This window comes from Mastigoproctus giganteus, chromosome 4, assembly GCF_048544385.1.
Source record: "Mastigoproctus giganteus isolate SK-2022 chromosome 4, ASM4854438v1, whole genome shotgun sequence".
In the NCBI taxonomy this organism is placed as follows: Eukaryota; Metazoa; Arthropoda; class Arachnida; order Uropygi; family Thelyphonidae; genus Mastigoproctus; species Mastigoproctus giganteus.
Genome location: NC_143578.1, coordinates 129,502,106 through 129,517,711, shown reverse-complemented (window position 1 = coordinate 129,517,711; position 15,606 = coordinate 129,502,106). Strand labels below are relative to the sequence as shown.

The window sequence follows — 15,606 nt, the reverse complement described above, 5'->3', positions numbered from 1 at the left end:
CGTTAGATATACTGAAAGCACGTTTATAAAACAATTCGTGTAATTTATTATTATTTTACCTTTAAAGCAAAATTATTTCTCCTTTCCTTCATATTTTTCTAAAAACACAGCAAAGATAAGCAAGCTTCAGTAATCTTCTAGTGGCTTAGCCATTTGGCAACTGTTTGAAAGTTTCTTGGTGGATGGAGATTCGAGTTCTGATTTAGTTCGGAGAAATTTCTGATGGCCTTTTCACTTGGTGGTCTGAGTTAGCCAGTCTCAAGCGGAGTTTTGGGTTTTCCCATGTGAGTTATTCCGAGGTTTTTCATCCCCACAGACAGCCAAACACGCTTCGAACAAAGTGCAGAAGGCGATTGAAAGTCCACAGCAATATAGCCTGTACAAAATCCTCAGGGTTACTGACCTGCCTGTGGGCAAAATACTTTATCGTCATAATCCTTTAGGTATGTCTGCCCATTTACTAGAAGATAACGCTATACTCTTCACAGTTGTGCAGCAGAATTTATTCTCCTTTCCTTCCTTCAACTGTAATGTCGCTAAAAATAAGCTAACTCGTAAATACCGAATGCAATAAAAAGCAAAGAACCCGTTTCGGGGCACTGCCCTGTTCTTTCGTCCCAATGGCAAGGATCATTACAATATAATTAAGGCTAAAACATGAATTTTGTATGTAATTAAGGATCACGATTTTTCACTGAGGAATGTATCCCAACGCCAGCACAACTAGCGACGCTTTCTTTAAAGATTTCTGACAACAAAAAACAGGAACCAACAGGCAATGTAATGTAATGTTCATTAACATAATCACGTGCTTTCTGTTTTTATACGCAGAGGTTGTGCTCAGAGAAATTAAAGCATTGGTTAACAGACGTATTCTTTATTTTCACCGACAGAGAGCGCATTGAGTAGAACTACGGTAGTTCGAACATCTAGCCTCCCGGGTTAGACGCCCCAACAGTTTTCCTCCTAGTGATATTATTCGAGCCAATGGAAGAAAAGGGTGGGCAATTACGTCACTACAAATGTGTAGGTAAATAATTGTTGTTGTCCATTGAAAGACAACGGCCTCCATAACGTCCACCAACCTTTTGCACGTGCTTTACGCTGTAATACATGAACACGCACGGCATCATTTGATGTTCCATTGTAATGTCAGCTAATGAAAGGACCCAATATAGTTTGGTATATTTGTAAATAGTTAATTTTATAAATATTTGTATAGTTTGTAAATATTTTAGTCCTGCTTTTTGGGATGCAACAATATTCCTCATGCATTATGGAACCGGAAGCAAAGGGTCTTTTCCTAAGTGACCTATGTAAACGCAGGTAAATAATTACATAGTGATATTTATTCGACCTTGAGAATGCCGCGTGGTGGGAGTGTAGTAGCCAATGGGAGAAGAGGGATGCAGGTCACGTGGTACAAGTGGGCAGGGAAATTATGTCACTTCAAATGCACAGGTAAATAATTACATTTACGTACATAGGTCATTTCCTGATTAGAAATCGATCATAGTAGTTTGAGTAAAGGTGCCACTTGTGCTTTCCCACATGTGTGCCATCGGTACCCTTGCGATGAATACAGAACCGCTGTAAAAGCCAGAAAAGTGTTGTGCATTGCATATGTAGTTTAGTGTTGGGTTCTGTTGTTTGTGCTGGCTTCTTGGCGGCAGGGGCCCCTAGTGGGACTCCACGTTGCCCACCACCAATGGGAGTGAGCCAAGCTGTCCACAGTACTCTGGCTGCTCTCCATCAGGGATCACCTGAGCTTTCTGATGGAGAACAAAAGAAAAAAAAGCATGAGTGAAGGAGATAGCTGTATAAGTAGGTCGTGGTGTTGCATTACTTCTATATATAATTTTATTCGACTTTCCAAGGTGATCCCGCTACTGCAAAACTACCAAAGGTTACGGATCTATTGCAACGAATTTGGTTGTCATAGACTATTTCTATGATGGCCCCAATGATGGTCATAATCATATACTGAGTACACTGATAATTGTCTAGTCTCGTTATGTCTGCTTCAGAGAACATGCCATGGACTATATTTCAAATAAAATTTATAGTCTATCGCTAGTGTATATATTGTGTATCTACTCTCTAACAGGTTCTCGATTATATGATGTGAATCTGGGGAGTTGTCTCTAAGGTTGTATATAAGACGGATTTAGAAATGGTAATGGGTTTCAAAGAATATTTAGCGAACAAAAACTCAATTTTCCAAGTTGAGAAACTTCTTGATGTTCAACACTGGTGCTCAGCACTTTCGTAGTGATGAAGACGAGGCACTTATTGGTGTACTTCTTCAATAGCATTAGGTTTCATATCCCTCACCATTTCTTCTCTTATGGCCCACATCGCACTGCCGCTGTATTATTATTTTTCCTGGTATGGACAAGTGGAGATTGGAAGCTAACTGCTTTGTCCCAAACTAAGGCAAGTCGAAGTTATCTTCTTGAAGACGACGACAAGATCACAAAAAACAAAAACTTCATTTTGGTTTCTGCACGTGTTCAGACGGTTTCGTAAAGAGTGAAGAAATCACAGACGCCAATTCAGAAGAAGGGTGCCCATGGAAACGTCTATAGAAAAGGTATGCAGCCGAAACTGAACGTCTATGAAACAGATAGTGGGCAGACTTTGTAACAGACGAGTCAATAATTACCTAGACAGCCTTCTTTTGGATGGGGTCTAGAAGTCTAGAAGCTTTTGGGGCCATCATCCGAGATGTGGGAACAATATTCCATGGTTGGGCGGGTTTGAGAATTGTACAGAGCGAGTTCAGAAGAAAACCCTGTGTTTTTAATGTGGAGGAAGCAATATTTGTGATGTGATTATGCCAAGAGAGATCAAAAGTCAGGTTAATCCTAATAAATATAAAAAAATTATATCGTATGAAGTAAACTGAGATATCATTCAAGAGTGGGAGGCGAAATTGCATGTTGCTCGTGTATATTGACTAAATTTAGCGTATTCTGAAGTCGATTTTCTGTTTGCTGGACGAAAAACGCATGCTACCCTCGCCTGAGACCAACTATTCAGCCATGTTGTCAATTAAGCCCATAAAAATTCCTCCCGTCATCGATGGGACTCGTACTCGTGTATTTTCCACCCGGTGTTGGGGGGACAGCATCCTACCAACTGCGCTGCCCAAGAGGGCGGTTCGTAGAGGAGAGCCCTCTTCTCATGATGGAATTTCATCATTCCCTTCGATATGCTCCGTTATAGTCGTTGGCAATCTTTGTAGTTGCCAGCCCGTATCTGATAAATCAGGAAACTTTTGGATGCCAAAAGATTGTTTCACAGCATCAACGAGGTTCGATTGCCACCAGCCGAAGGCGAGGGACATTCTTTTGTAGAGACTAAAGGAATTAATAAGTTTTTACAGCGTGGCCAGATTAGTTAGGGTCGTCTCGGAAATTCCAATTTATAGACACAATTATACTGATGCAGCAGGGCTTGCGATGCTTCAGCGCAAACTAAGCAACCGCAACTCAACTCATGATTTGGACTACCCCCTCATCCAGCGTTCGGGTGTGTATCATTTGATATTATTTTAGTTTAACCAATAAATAATTGTAGTTTTATCAATATTTTAACTGCCAAGTAACAATATTAGTAAAATAAAAATGAAATTCAAGGAACATTTCCAGTCACAAATCGACATAATATTAACTACGCATTTGTTATCAATGCTACATAAAAAAAGTAAGTTAATCGACGCGAAGAACTCGATTTACAGGCAAATTTAAAAAGCAGAAGCGTGCTCAACTTTGTATTTTGCATTAAACACCGTGCTCGAAATGGAAAATCTTACGAAGCGGAACGTTCTTCAGGATAATACGTGCAAAAAGCGGGTAACACGTATACGTGACGTTATCGATGCGTATTACGAACCGGAACGACGCATCGATATGAGAGGCAAGTTTCTGGCTCCTTGAAAAGTTCTCCAATGGTTTCTGCAAGTTCGGCTTTTAGAATTAACGCTAAGGCAGTTCAGGCCAGAGGCATCCTAAAATGTCTTAGAGCTATGGTCTGTCGTCGATTTTTCTATTTGTAAGATGAAAAATCTCCACCTCATCGCAACTCATTCCTGCTTGGGAAGGCTCCAACAAGTGTCTTCGCATATCTGCACCTGAACCGATCCAAAAGGTGGACTGTGGTAGATACACTCGGCCAGAGAGACTCCCCTTAATACGAGAACGAAGTATGCCTCAACGATACTAATAAATTTCTTATCCATGAAACGTATTCAGGTGTATTTACCTCGATCACCATTTGACTTACATCACGTTGATCAGTAAATAAATCTTTACACAGGCGTCACTTGTGGTGGAAGGCGATCAGCTGCTTGAGTTCTCCCCCCCCCCTCTTCTCCTTTATAAATATGAAGGATCTGAATAATCAGGTTTAGTAACTAAATTTGAGTCTCAGCAGTCGAGCAAAACTTTTTGTTGAAATAAAAGAGGATTCTACTTATATGTACTTTGAACGGCCACCGCAGCCAGGAGATTTTACGACTACGTTGCAACTTTTTCATGAACTTGCTGTACTGCAACATGTGGCTTCGCAACTCAATAACAAGTTGCTGATATGGCATCCGAAGGTTAAGCATTTTGAAACTCCATAAGAGTCTTCATTCTGCTTTTTTGAGATGTCTATGACCTGAACACTTTTAAATCTACTTTGCATATATTCGTATATGCTACACTGGAAGGAGCGTCCTAATACTTTAGGTGGAGGTCAGTATATATTATAAACATAAAATAACAATGAAGTAACTTTTAAATATCAATCAGCAACTAGTTACAAGTTAGCAGATCTGTTTTTTTTTTTTTTTTTTTTCTTTGCTCGTGTAATGAAATTCGTCGAGTCAGGAAACGGGTCAAAATTGTATTTGTCGATGAGAGATAGTGTGCTAGGGAGAAGACTAGTTTTAGTCGTAGTCTGCATGAAATTTGGGCGAGAAGAGGTTATATTTATGTAAATTGTTGTTACAGACCTAATTGTATAGAGCTTGAAATGAAATACGCCCTCCATTTTCATGAATTATAGAAGTTAAAGCTGCTCATGCAGCTTCAACTTCTCGAGGAGAGAGATGGGTGCGGGCACGCTGAAATGTCTTCCAGGCAAGGTGGACTCGTTTTCTCAGGTCACAGAGATCTGCATTCCACCAAGGGCCAGTATATCGATATGACTTCCTTCGGGGAATCGATACATCAGGGGCTCTCCTTATAATCTTAGTTATCTTATTTACGCAGTCCTCAGGTGAGGAGGTACCGGGAAGTTGGTTGTCTTCAGGTATGTATCTTATTGTAATTGGAACATATAATTGCTCTGTGGTTCGACGTTGTCCAGAATTCCTGCACAGTCCAGCAGGTAATGGCCATCGTACTTTCCCAATGGGTGCTCTTGAAGATGGACAGCTGACCTGGGCGATTTAATACTCTTAAGCCAGATGAAAGGATGAAGTCCTCCAGTCGAAGGCCATTTCTCGTTGATGTTCTGTCAGATGTTGTACTATACCAGAGAGCAGAGCGACAGTTTGCATCTATACCTATTACCAACTGCCCACCAGGGAGATGGTATAATGCTGCTTCTATTAGCGAAATTGCAGTGGTAATGTCCTCACCGGGATGACTGTAGAGCGAGAGAAGGTACAGGGATCCAAGAGGAGTTAGGATTTGTGCGCAGGCACTGATGGCAGTACACAGAGGTGTGATCTTAACAGAGGTGATCTCTGAGCTTTTAATAATGACTGCTGCCCATGGGTGGTTATCGGTGCTGTGAATAATCTTGTATGAGGTAGGGTATCCCACCACGTTCCCCATGTGGACGTAAGGTTCCTGTGCAAGTAAGGCATCGATGTGTTGCTCCTCTGCCTTGATTTTTAGTTGGTCTGGGACCACTCTCGCTCTTTATGCATTTAGCTGCAAGATGTTTATCTTCTGTTGGTTGTTCATAATTAATCCTAGTTTGGTATATACTCTTGATTATTTTGTAGACAGGGCAATTAATATCTCTTATTGAGTGATCGTGCGGTACCTTAGCTGCTTTACAATTAGCATATGCTGGTGGCTGTTCCTTAGACGGGTAATCTTTAAATTTATGCCCTTTTGGGCACACAGCAGGATTCGCGCCGGTTACACGCGTGGGACATATGTTCAAAGCGGAGACACCACCTGTAGCACTTCGGAACAGAAATAAACTCTCTGAACCTGTGGCTGCCCCAACCCACAAAGATCCTATTTTGAGATGCTATTATTTGCCATGCTCTAGGTGATAATTCCACCACCCAATTGCCATTGGTTGGCGATTTTGCCCTGGTTTTATATTTGGGAATGACATCCTCTGTCGTTAGTTCTTCTGGTAGGAAGTTACTCAGGTTATTAAGATATATCTCTTCTTTAAGCTCACTCTGGTGAACATCAAACAACACGATCGACAGCCCTTTCCGTTTTGAGGCTTCTCTTTTAACCTTTATTTGGTGATATCTGATTTCTTAAGGATTTTTATTGCCTCCTCCCTGGTATCGGTTTCTATTATTATACCGGGGTTCCTGGTCTTCCTTATGTTTCTTATTCTAATCATCTTAATTTGCTCCTTCATGTTTTTGATGAGAGCCGCCTTAACAGCTTCACTCTGTTAGAGGACGCCCAGCGCAAAACGCTGGGCGTCCTCTGTTGACTTCACCAGTATTACGTGAGACGCCAGATTTTTCTTTGTTGCCTTGATTGTAGGGACTTTACTTGGCTGGTCAGTGAAGGGCTGCCCCCCGCCACTCCTCAACGCCTCCGCAAAGGAACGGGGGCGTTGTGGCATTTGATTTTCCCGTTCCTGAGAAAGGACGTCAAGCTTTGCTTGCATTCTTTCATTTTCAATATGGAGGTGCAGCACCACTGACTCCATTTTGCTAAATAGGGCAATGACATCAGCCCTTGTGGCTGCAGTGATCCGATTTGACTTTTTAGCCATAAACGTCTCAAGGGAACCTCGTACAGTTAGAATTTTTTCGATGGGATTTCCCGACAAAGGGGAATCCTGATTTTTGGCATCCTCACATTCAGAATCACTAGAGGATTCATTGGCTTCTTTGAGGGCAGAGGAGTCAGTACCCGATCAATGTCTCCTCCTTTATTTACATTTCATATTGGTCTTTGTGGGCAATTCTTCACTCGCAGTATCCACATGTTTTAAATATGTCTCCGGAAAATTGGCCAAGTCCGCGCTGATTTCCTCAGGAGCCATTGTTAAACTGACTACCAGTTTGCTGGGAACACGAGTACCATAAAAAAAATATAAAAAAGTTTAGCAATTGGTAAATGCGTTATTAATTTTAATCTAGAACGCTTTGGTTGCCTAAGAGCAAGTGCACGGAGAGCCGGAACGATTCTCGGGACAAACAGCCTTTTCTCCTGAGGTATAAGGGGTCAGGAGAAGGATAAACGCCGGATTGAAGATGAACTCCTAAATCTTTAATAACCAGTATATTCTCGATTGAAGATCCACCTGCAAAATAAGTATGTTGTAACCACGCGTGTCTGTGTTTTGTGCGTCTCGCACGCAAAAGATTGCAAAGTATACTGCTGCTATTAGACTTGGGTACACAGAAACAAATTATTTGTAGATCTTTTGGAGAGACAACAGCAGTTACAATCAGGAGAACTAATCTGCAGGAAATCGGATTTTATAAAAAACGCAATCTGTTGTGCATACACAACGAAAGAAGCAAAGAATGACGTAAACTCGCATTTGACTTTGCAATACAAGGAGGAAAGCATTATGGAGAAGAGAACACCTGTCGGGAAAATAAAAGCATCCCCCGGGGACTGCCTGTTATTCATAAACGTATCTAAACAGAAATCGCATTTTACTGGCAGCGCTTCGAATCGCCCGTATCGCCAGATCCGCATTCGCTTCCTGACTTCGTTCTTTCTTTGCCCATCTCGTCCCTGGAGGCTTCTATTAACTCGAGTACACGATAAGTGCACGTGGTCTATCATTTCCTCTTTACGGCGCTACCTGCTGACAGACAGCAAATATCACCACGTGTTCCCCCGTAAGCGGTGTGCCTGCGAGGTCAATCACCGCCGCTCAACTACTTGGAAGCCAATTTTGTTGTTTATTCTCGATCTGTCAATACAAATGCGGCGCAACCAGCATAAAGGAATTAAAAAATTCACCCCCATATACGTTCCCAACTGTGTACAGTGTTCTCGAAACAAACTGTGCGTGGATGCTTAGAGGTATTTGCTCACAAGGCGCTGTACCTGTACCCTAACCGGTCAGGATTTGTGGTGTTCAGATGGAAGCAAATCATTTTGTAAGATTCTCGAAGTTTTGCCCAAAATTAAAACTGATGGCTTACTCAAACGTATTCTTCAGCTGTCGCTCGTGATTTGTATCCCATTTCTAGAAGTAAACGTTTCTTAAGTGATTGTAAATGTAGAATTGGGAACAAGAAGATACTTAAGCAGGTTATATAATTTAATTCGCTAAATTATGGGAAAAAATTCTGAGAATAATCTTTATAGTCGTAACCTTGAGTGCTTAAGGAAACAGGAACGTCTTGTCTAACAACAGGAACTACAAATGTATAGTTATCTGTCATTTGCGATTGAGAAGGAAGGAATCCGCTTCAGCATTGTTTTTGCAGGTGTCCGACAAGAGCAGATGTTGATTTCGATACAGAGAAGATACAGCGTAAATTGAAGGGTTTCGTTCTTAAGACATGTGGGATACTCGAAAGATACCTGGTACGGAATGTCACTGTTAATAATAGGTTATTAACTGTTAATTACCTGTTAATAATAGGTTAATAAATAAATATCTCTAAACACAGTTACTAAGTCCATTTGAAATGCTACTGCGGCATGTTTGCAAACAGACAGTAAATAAAGTGAATACCTTTTGAGTTTTCCTTAAGCATATAACTGTGTTTGGGATATTATAAGTGGAGAATATAACGAATTGATATATCTCGCGTATATCTAGCATGATCAAGATACAAAGTCAGTGCCTTTAGCAGGGAATTCGCATTAAATTTTGTTTAAGATTAGGCAGACGTGCAACCAACACATGAAATGTTAAACTGCTTTCGGAGAACACTGCGAACTGCTGAAAATGGTTTATATAAATGGCAAAGTTTATAGAGGACCGCTCGTCTATCGAAGATAATCCTTGTTCTCTCCACCAGAACAAGGATTCAACTGTGTGTTCCTAATCTGACCAGGAATCATCGACGTTTAACTATCCACAAGGTTACTAGCAACATTAGTATTGCTTATGGGACATGTCAATCAATTTTAGCACAAAATTTGGGAATGGGACGCGTGTCAGATCAGAAAGCAGCGAGTCCTCGCATGTACAGTCTTCGCAATGGAACATCCCGTCTTCTCCACTGTTCAGAAAGAAGAACATCTCGCCAAATGCAAAATCGTGCTTTTATATTTTTTCGACTAACAGGGTATTGTTCATGATGAATTTGTCTCGCATGGTCAAAATAGAACCACGTTTCTTTGGCGATTATGCATTGTCATTCGGAGAAAACGAGTGAAAAGTGGGTTTCAAGGATTTGGATTTTACGTCGTGGTAACCCCTGCACACTCGCGCTTTACTCTTCCTATTTAGTTTCCTGTGTGTGTGTGTTTTTTTCCCGAGTCTAAAACCCCATAAAAGGCTACAGAATTGAAATGACAGGAAATTATTCGAACGCGACAAACTATTAAAAGTCCAAATGAAGCCTATCAGAAACGTGTCCAGATGTTGCAGAAGCATTGGAATCTGAATATATTCAATGTCAAGGAGACTACTTCGAAGAAGAACTCTCCGAACCGCTGGTAAGCTTCATACATTTCAGTCAGTTCCCAAACGTTTTGATTACACTTCATATTTGTTTCTCTTTCAGCGAATATTGTTCAAAAGGATGTCGAAATGACCCTACAATACAGCCTCAGATTTATAAAGACTTCAATTATTTAATATAAAGAGATCAAAGGAAACAAAGTGCTCTTGTGCCATTCAAAAAAGAAGAAGTTTAAATTGTACGAATATTAAAGTTGATATTTTCGGATTTTTACAGAAGTAAAAAGTGATTTTGAAAATATGGATGATGCAAAAATATTCATACAGTTTAAGACTGCCATTTTTCTCATATTGATGGAAATAACCTATTGGAAGAACTGGAATTTTTATTTACAACTGTGGAGTCCAAAAGCGTTTAAAAGCAATTTGTTCTAATCGAATGGAGAACGTGTTACTAAATTTATAATGGTTGTTGTTGTTATCGGGTTCCAGGAGCATTAGCGACTACGGACATATTGCTCGGTGTATACTCTGTAAATTGCGTGTGTTCCGAGGTCTATTTTCTGGACTAAAAACCAGAGTTTCCGGGAGAAAAAACCATGCTACTATCCTCTGTGACCAAGTAACTCGGCCATGTTTTGAAAATGGCCCATAACAATACAACTGTTGTAGTAATCTGCAAACGTATTTCTCTAAATTAATTCTGATTAGACTTAGATTTACGAAACCTCAGTTTCCCGAAATTCAAGACATCACAATTCTCTGAAATTCTGGAGATTTATAATAGGTTAATTAGTAAATAAGTACGTCCGAACACGCAGTTACTATGTCCATTTGAAAACGTTACTACGGTATGTTTGCTCAAACGCATGAGATAAACAAAGTTCAAATTCCAGACTAAATTAATTGTCAAAATAAATTCATTTCTCCGATGTCATAGAAAATTTGGAATACAAATACAAAAGTTACTTCTTTATTTCTGTATTTTTATTTATTTAATTTTTGTAATTACGATTTAGTTTAGCGATAAATATTTTTATAACGCATACGATGTCTTGAAAATAAAAATATTTAAAATAAAATATACTGAAGTCCTATGTTATAAATATTTTAATTTAAGTAAAAGGTCATGCAAAATATTTTTGCTCGGGTTTGAAAAATCCTTAACGAGCAAGTGCCATTTCATCATTTACGAACTGCATAATGTTTTGCAGCCAAAAAACATTACGCTCGTGGAAGTTTTACTAATAATAAAATAAATGCCCACTTACCTTCAACACTTCTGTTCTTCAGCATTGTGTTCTACTCTTCTTCCATCCATAAATCAAAGGCCATTGACGATTAACTGCAAAAACGAAGAGACAAGAATCATTAAATAGACAGTAAGTGTTGTTGATGTACAGAATAACAAGCTACAATAATCGTAGTTCCGTTTATTAGTTAGCGCAACTTCCCGATATCTTTGTACCATTGCTTTCAGCAATGAGGAAATTATAATCAGCGTTGCCTGCCAGCAGACAAGAATCGTACGTACGTGCATCGTTACGAGGGGGCGGAGGGGCCATCAATGTCAACATCTGCGCTTACAGTTCCATCAATCTACATTTCTCCCATTCGATCTACTAAATGTGACTGCCCACCCGTTTGCAGTCATGAAATGGGAGGGAGAATTAGGGCAGTCGTGTACATTCTTGGGTAGAAGCTTAGAACTGCTACTCCCTTTCGTTATTCGATGGAATTATGTGGCTGAGAGGAAGTAAAGGAATCTTGAAGGAAATGTCTACTAGATTTCTCTACGCCAGCATTTTAACATATCGGCACATCCTGTTTAAATGAATATTAATGAAATTTTTGTTTTCAAGTTAACTTAACCATATTTATCCTTTACGATACGAAGGGTCGCTCCGACAGGAACTTAAAGAACAGCAGAACAAAGGCATACGAGTACAGTATTTTAATTTTTATTAGTTTGGTTATAAAGGCCAGAACTGGTTCTTAGACAGATGCTGCTCAATCAATGCATCCGGGTCCCAAATCCCAACAAAGGAGACCCCTCGATCCAGGTGGAGTTCTCCTTTCCGCCAAACTTATCCAACATGTATTCTTACACTAGGGGTCCTGAACTCTAGGATCGGTTCTGACATCGGCATTATGATAATCAAACAAATTGAAGAAGATTTTGAAAAGAAATGTAAACTCCACATTGATAAAATAAATAGATTTTCCACTTATACTCGGGGATGGCCCACAGGATCAAAGGAGTTCAGAAGATGGAGAAATAATATAAAAGAACAATATAAAGTTCCCAGTGAACGGCCAACGTTTGGCCGTTCACTAGGAACTTTATCAAGACTCGAATCTTCTGGTTTAATGGTGCATTCGGTTTTTGTTTTTTTTTTTTTGTCCTTTTTGTTGTAATGGCTGCGAGTCATAGAATGGCAGATAACTGAATTTTTGTAGATTTTAATTTTCGGGAAAGGTTATCCAGAGCACAGAAGTAATAAATAAAGAAAAGTTGGTTCTATGAATTTGGACAGTGAATGGATGGTGACTAATTACAGCACATGATGGGACTGGTTTAAAAGCGAGTGGGAGGAATCACAGATGCCAATTTAGAACAACACCCGTGGAAATATCTATAGAAAAAGGCATGCAGCAGAAATTAGGAGACAGAGTATAAAGACCTGAGAGATAGGTGATTAATTAAACTGACTGCCATTTTTTGAATAGTCAGGGAGTTGGAGTGAAGTTTTAGGGACGCCTTCCCAGCTGTAGGAACACTATTCCCTGGTATAACGGATTTGGGATTCGTACAGAGTGCCTGGTTGTTTAAAAGAAAAGTAACCCCGAGATTAAAAGAGAAAACCCAGTTCAATGCACAGAAAGCAATATTTGTGATGTCTTTATGCCAAATCAGGGTAATCCCTAATAGCGATATATCTAGAAATCTGAGTGTCATCGAAGATGAGCACAGGAACAGTAGACTCGTTTTTGAGAAAGACAGGATTGAGTTTTTGGAGAGTTACCCGAGAACAACCTCATCCACTCATGAGTATTACGTCCATAAATCGTTCTCTGGTCGGTTTGTCTTTTTTGATATACTCGTACAAAAAACCCAGTTTCCGGAATCGAAAATCTTTCTATCCTCATCTGAGACCTACCAACTCAGACCACGAAGTAAAAAAATAATAAAAAATAAAAATAATAAAGAAAAAACCATAGAAGTTCCTCGCGTTATTGACGGGATTCGAACCTGTGCATTTTCCACCCAGTGTAGGGCAGGACAGTGATTATATACAGTAAATCCCATTACTCGCGAGGCCTTTCGTATGCGCGCGCGCGCACATTGATATTTTCCTTCCCAAGAAGGAAAATATTCCTTCTTGGGATCAACGATTCATTCTTGGGCCTCTGATCTCACGGCTCTCGCGTTAAACGCAGTCGTACAGGTCTTCGCACGTTTTTGATTATTAAAAATAAAATTAATGAAATTAATTAATTCCTCACGAAATGCCAAAATTCGTAGCCTCCTCACGAAGCATTTCGTAACTGTTTTATTTTTAATATCGACGTAATCTAAATAGATGCCATGAATATTAAAAAAAAGCAGTTACGAAATGCTTTGTATTTTGTGGTGGTAGCGCCATCTGTTTCTATCTACTCTAGCACTATAAAGCAACGTTTTACTTCATGTTTCTTTCAAGTTTGGATTTAAAAGTTCTGTTTTGTTTTGTTTCTTCTTTGTCAACTCTTGCCGCCACCCAGATGTATGTTTGGTCGCTGCTTGGACCCTAGCAATGTGTTAACCATATGTCCAATCAACTTCCTCTGTAGGGTGTGTGGTTTTCTGTTACATCGATCATTTCATTACTGCTTCAGGAAGAGAAAAAAAAACAACAAAAACTTTCCAATTATATGCGCGCGACATTCGCATGCCCGTTATTCGGACTCACAATTAATTGACATATTACTAACCTTTTGTAGTCGGCAGATTACGTCGTATTACAATCACACCGGAGTCTCCCTACAGCTACATCCATTAAAACTCTATTAGTAACTATGGCAACGAGGATCAGTGTGTGTTCCTTCCTTCGGACTACTCATTTACCTTCCGTACATACAAAGGAAGACCTTTCGCAGCGAAGCTTTTAGTAGCCATTCTGTTTGGCGAACTCCATTAACGAAGGAAACAATAGAACGGGAGTTAAAAGAGGATGTTACACTTGCATCGTGTCTTCTGTTCCACGCACGTACGATGTCACTTAATTGCAACGTTCTCGTCAAAAATAGGAACACCAGAATCGCCCACACACACATCGCAAAATGGAGCGATGACAAAGCAGACAGGGCTTTGTTTTCTGTGAAAAATAATAGAGCTGAGTGAAAGTAGCTGATTGTACATCGCCAGAAATGCTCTTGCATAACATCTGACTTGTACGCAATTCATCCTTGGACGGCAAGCACAAAAAAACAATTCATTAATTCACAACAGAAAACTCCCATTGCGAAGTGTTTCGTTTATAGCTTACATATTTTTTTCCTCCTTAGTTTTTAGTGAGCAACTAGATGTGCAAAAGTTTTTACAAGCTCATTAATACAATAATGGACAAAAGTTAAGGTAGCCGAGATTTCTTATCGTACTTACCATCCCTAAATTAGTCCAATATCATATAAACCGTTTGGTTGATTTACTGCTGTGGAGAGTGACGGCAGAATTAAAGTGAGCCAATCACAAGCGGTGGTAGCGAAGATCCTGAATGTCCACACGTTCTGATTTCCGATAGTTTTAGGGGAAATGGGAGAGATGTCCAAAGGCTGACCGACAACTACAACACTAGCAGTTTACCGATAATTACCAACTACACCATCCTGTAGACGTGATAGCGCAAAGCTATTTTGACTGGTCGCCACAGAAAGAAATATTTCCAACTGAACAGTATCCCACAGACTGAAGGAGAGGGAAAGTCAGTTTCAACTGCCATCGATAACCACATAAATTTGGCTAAAGAGAAATGCTCATTTGTGATGTTCACCAATGAATTCAGAGTCAGAATTCACTGGTGGACGTCAAAGGAGTAGACATCTCGTTGTATTCGTATCTTGAGATAAGGAGTCTGAAATAAACCCATAAAAATAAGGGAAAGGGGCCCTTAGGCCTGATGGTCAGAGCAAACATTGATATGCAATGTATTGTACTGCACGGAGCTGCACATCTTCGGTAAGGAGACCGAAACTGCTATGCATGCGCGTCTTTGTCAGAGGCAATCCAAAGATCTCCCTCATATCCACCAATCATCTTTCAGAAAGGTTCTTATTGGGTTTTAAGAGCATCGAAAACTAAGGTTATGTTGTTCGGTGTATATTGTCTGTAAATCGCATGTGTTCTGAGGTCGATTTTCTGTTTTATGGACGAAAAACCCGAGTTTCCGGGATAAAAATACATACTACCATCGCCTGAGGGCGACTAATTCAGTCACGTTGTGAAACAGGCCCATAAAAATTCTCCTATCGATGGGATTCGAGCTGAGGTTTACTCCACACGGTTTGGGAAGAAAGACGATCCTACGTACTGCGCTACCCACGAGGGCTTTGGGAGAGGCAATCGCTGCCAAACCAATCGAATGGTTTTTGTAGGTATTGTAGTTTTGTGTAACTTATGCTGTGTGTGCGTGTGCGCGCGCGTTCGACTGGCCTCTTAGCAGCCAGGAAGCCACAATCTCTTGGAGGGTGGCTTCCCGGCTCCGTCCTTGTAAACTCTCAATGAGTTGCCTCAAGTACGCCAAAGTATAGAAGGGTAACAGC

The 15,606-nt window shown here is 40.2% G+C and overlaps 1 long non-coding RNA gene across 1 annotated transcript in view; it reads right to left on the bottom strand.

Annotated features, from left to right (window-relative positions):
* The window catches only part of LOC150087057 (uncharacterized), a 52,598-nt gene extending 38,484 nt beyond the window's left edge, over positions 1-14,114 (bottom strand). Inside the window, exons 1-2 of the long non-coding RNA XR_016546899.1 lie at positions 13,780-14,114; positions 11,076-11,149 (exon numbers count right to left, since the gene is read on the bottom strand). This is a non-coding gene — a long non-coding RNA (uncharacterized LOC150087057). The remainder of the gene's footprint in view (positions 1-11,075; positions 11,150-13,779) is intronic.
* Between the last annotated feature and the right edge of the window lie 1,492 nt (positions 14,115-15,606).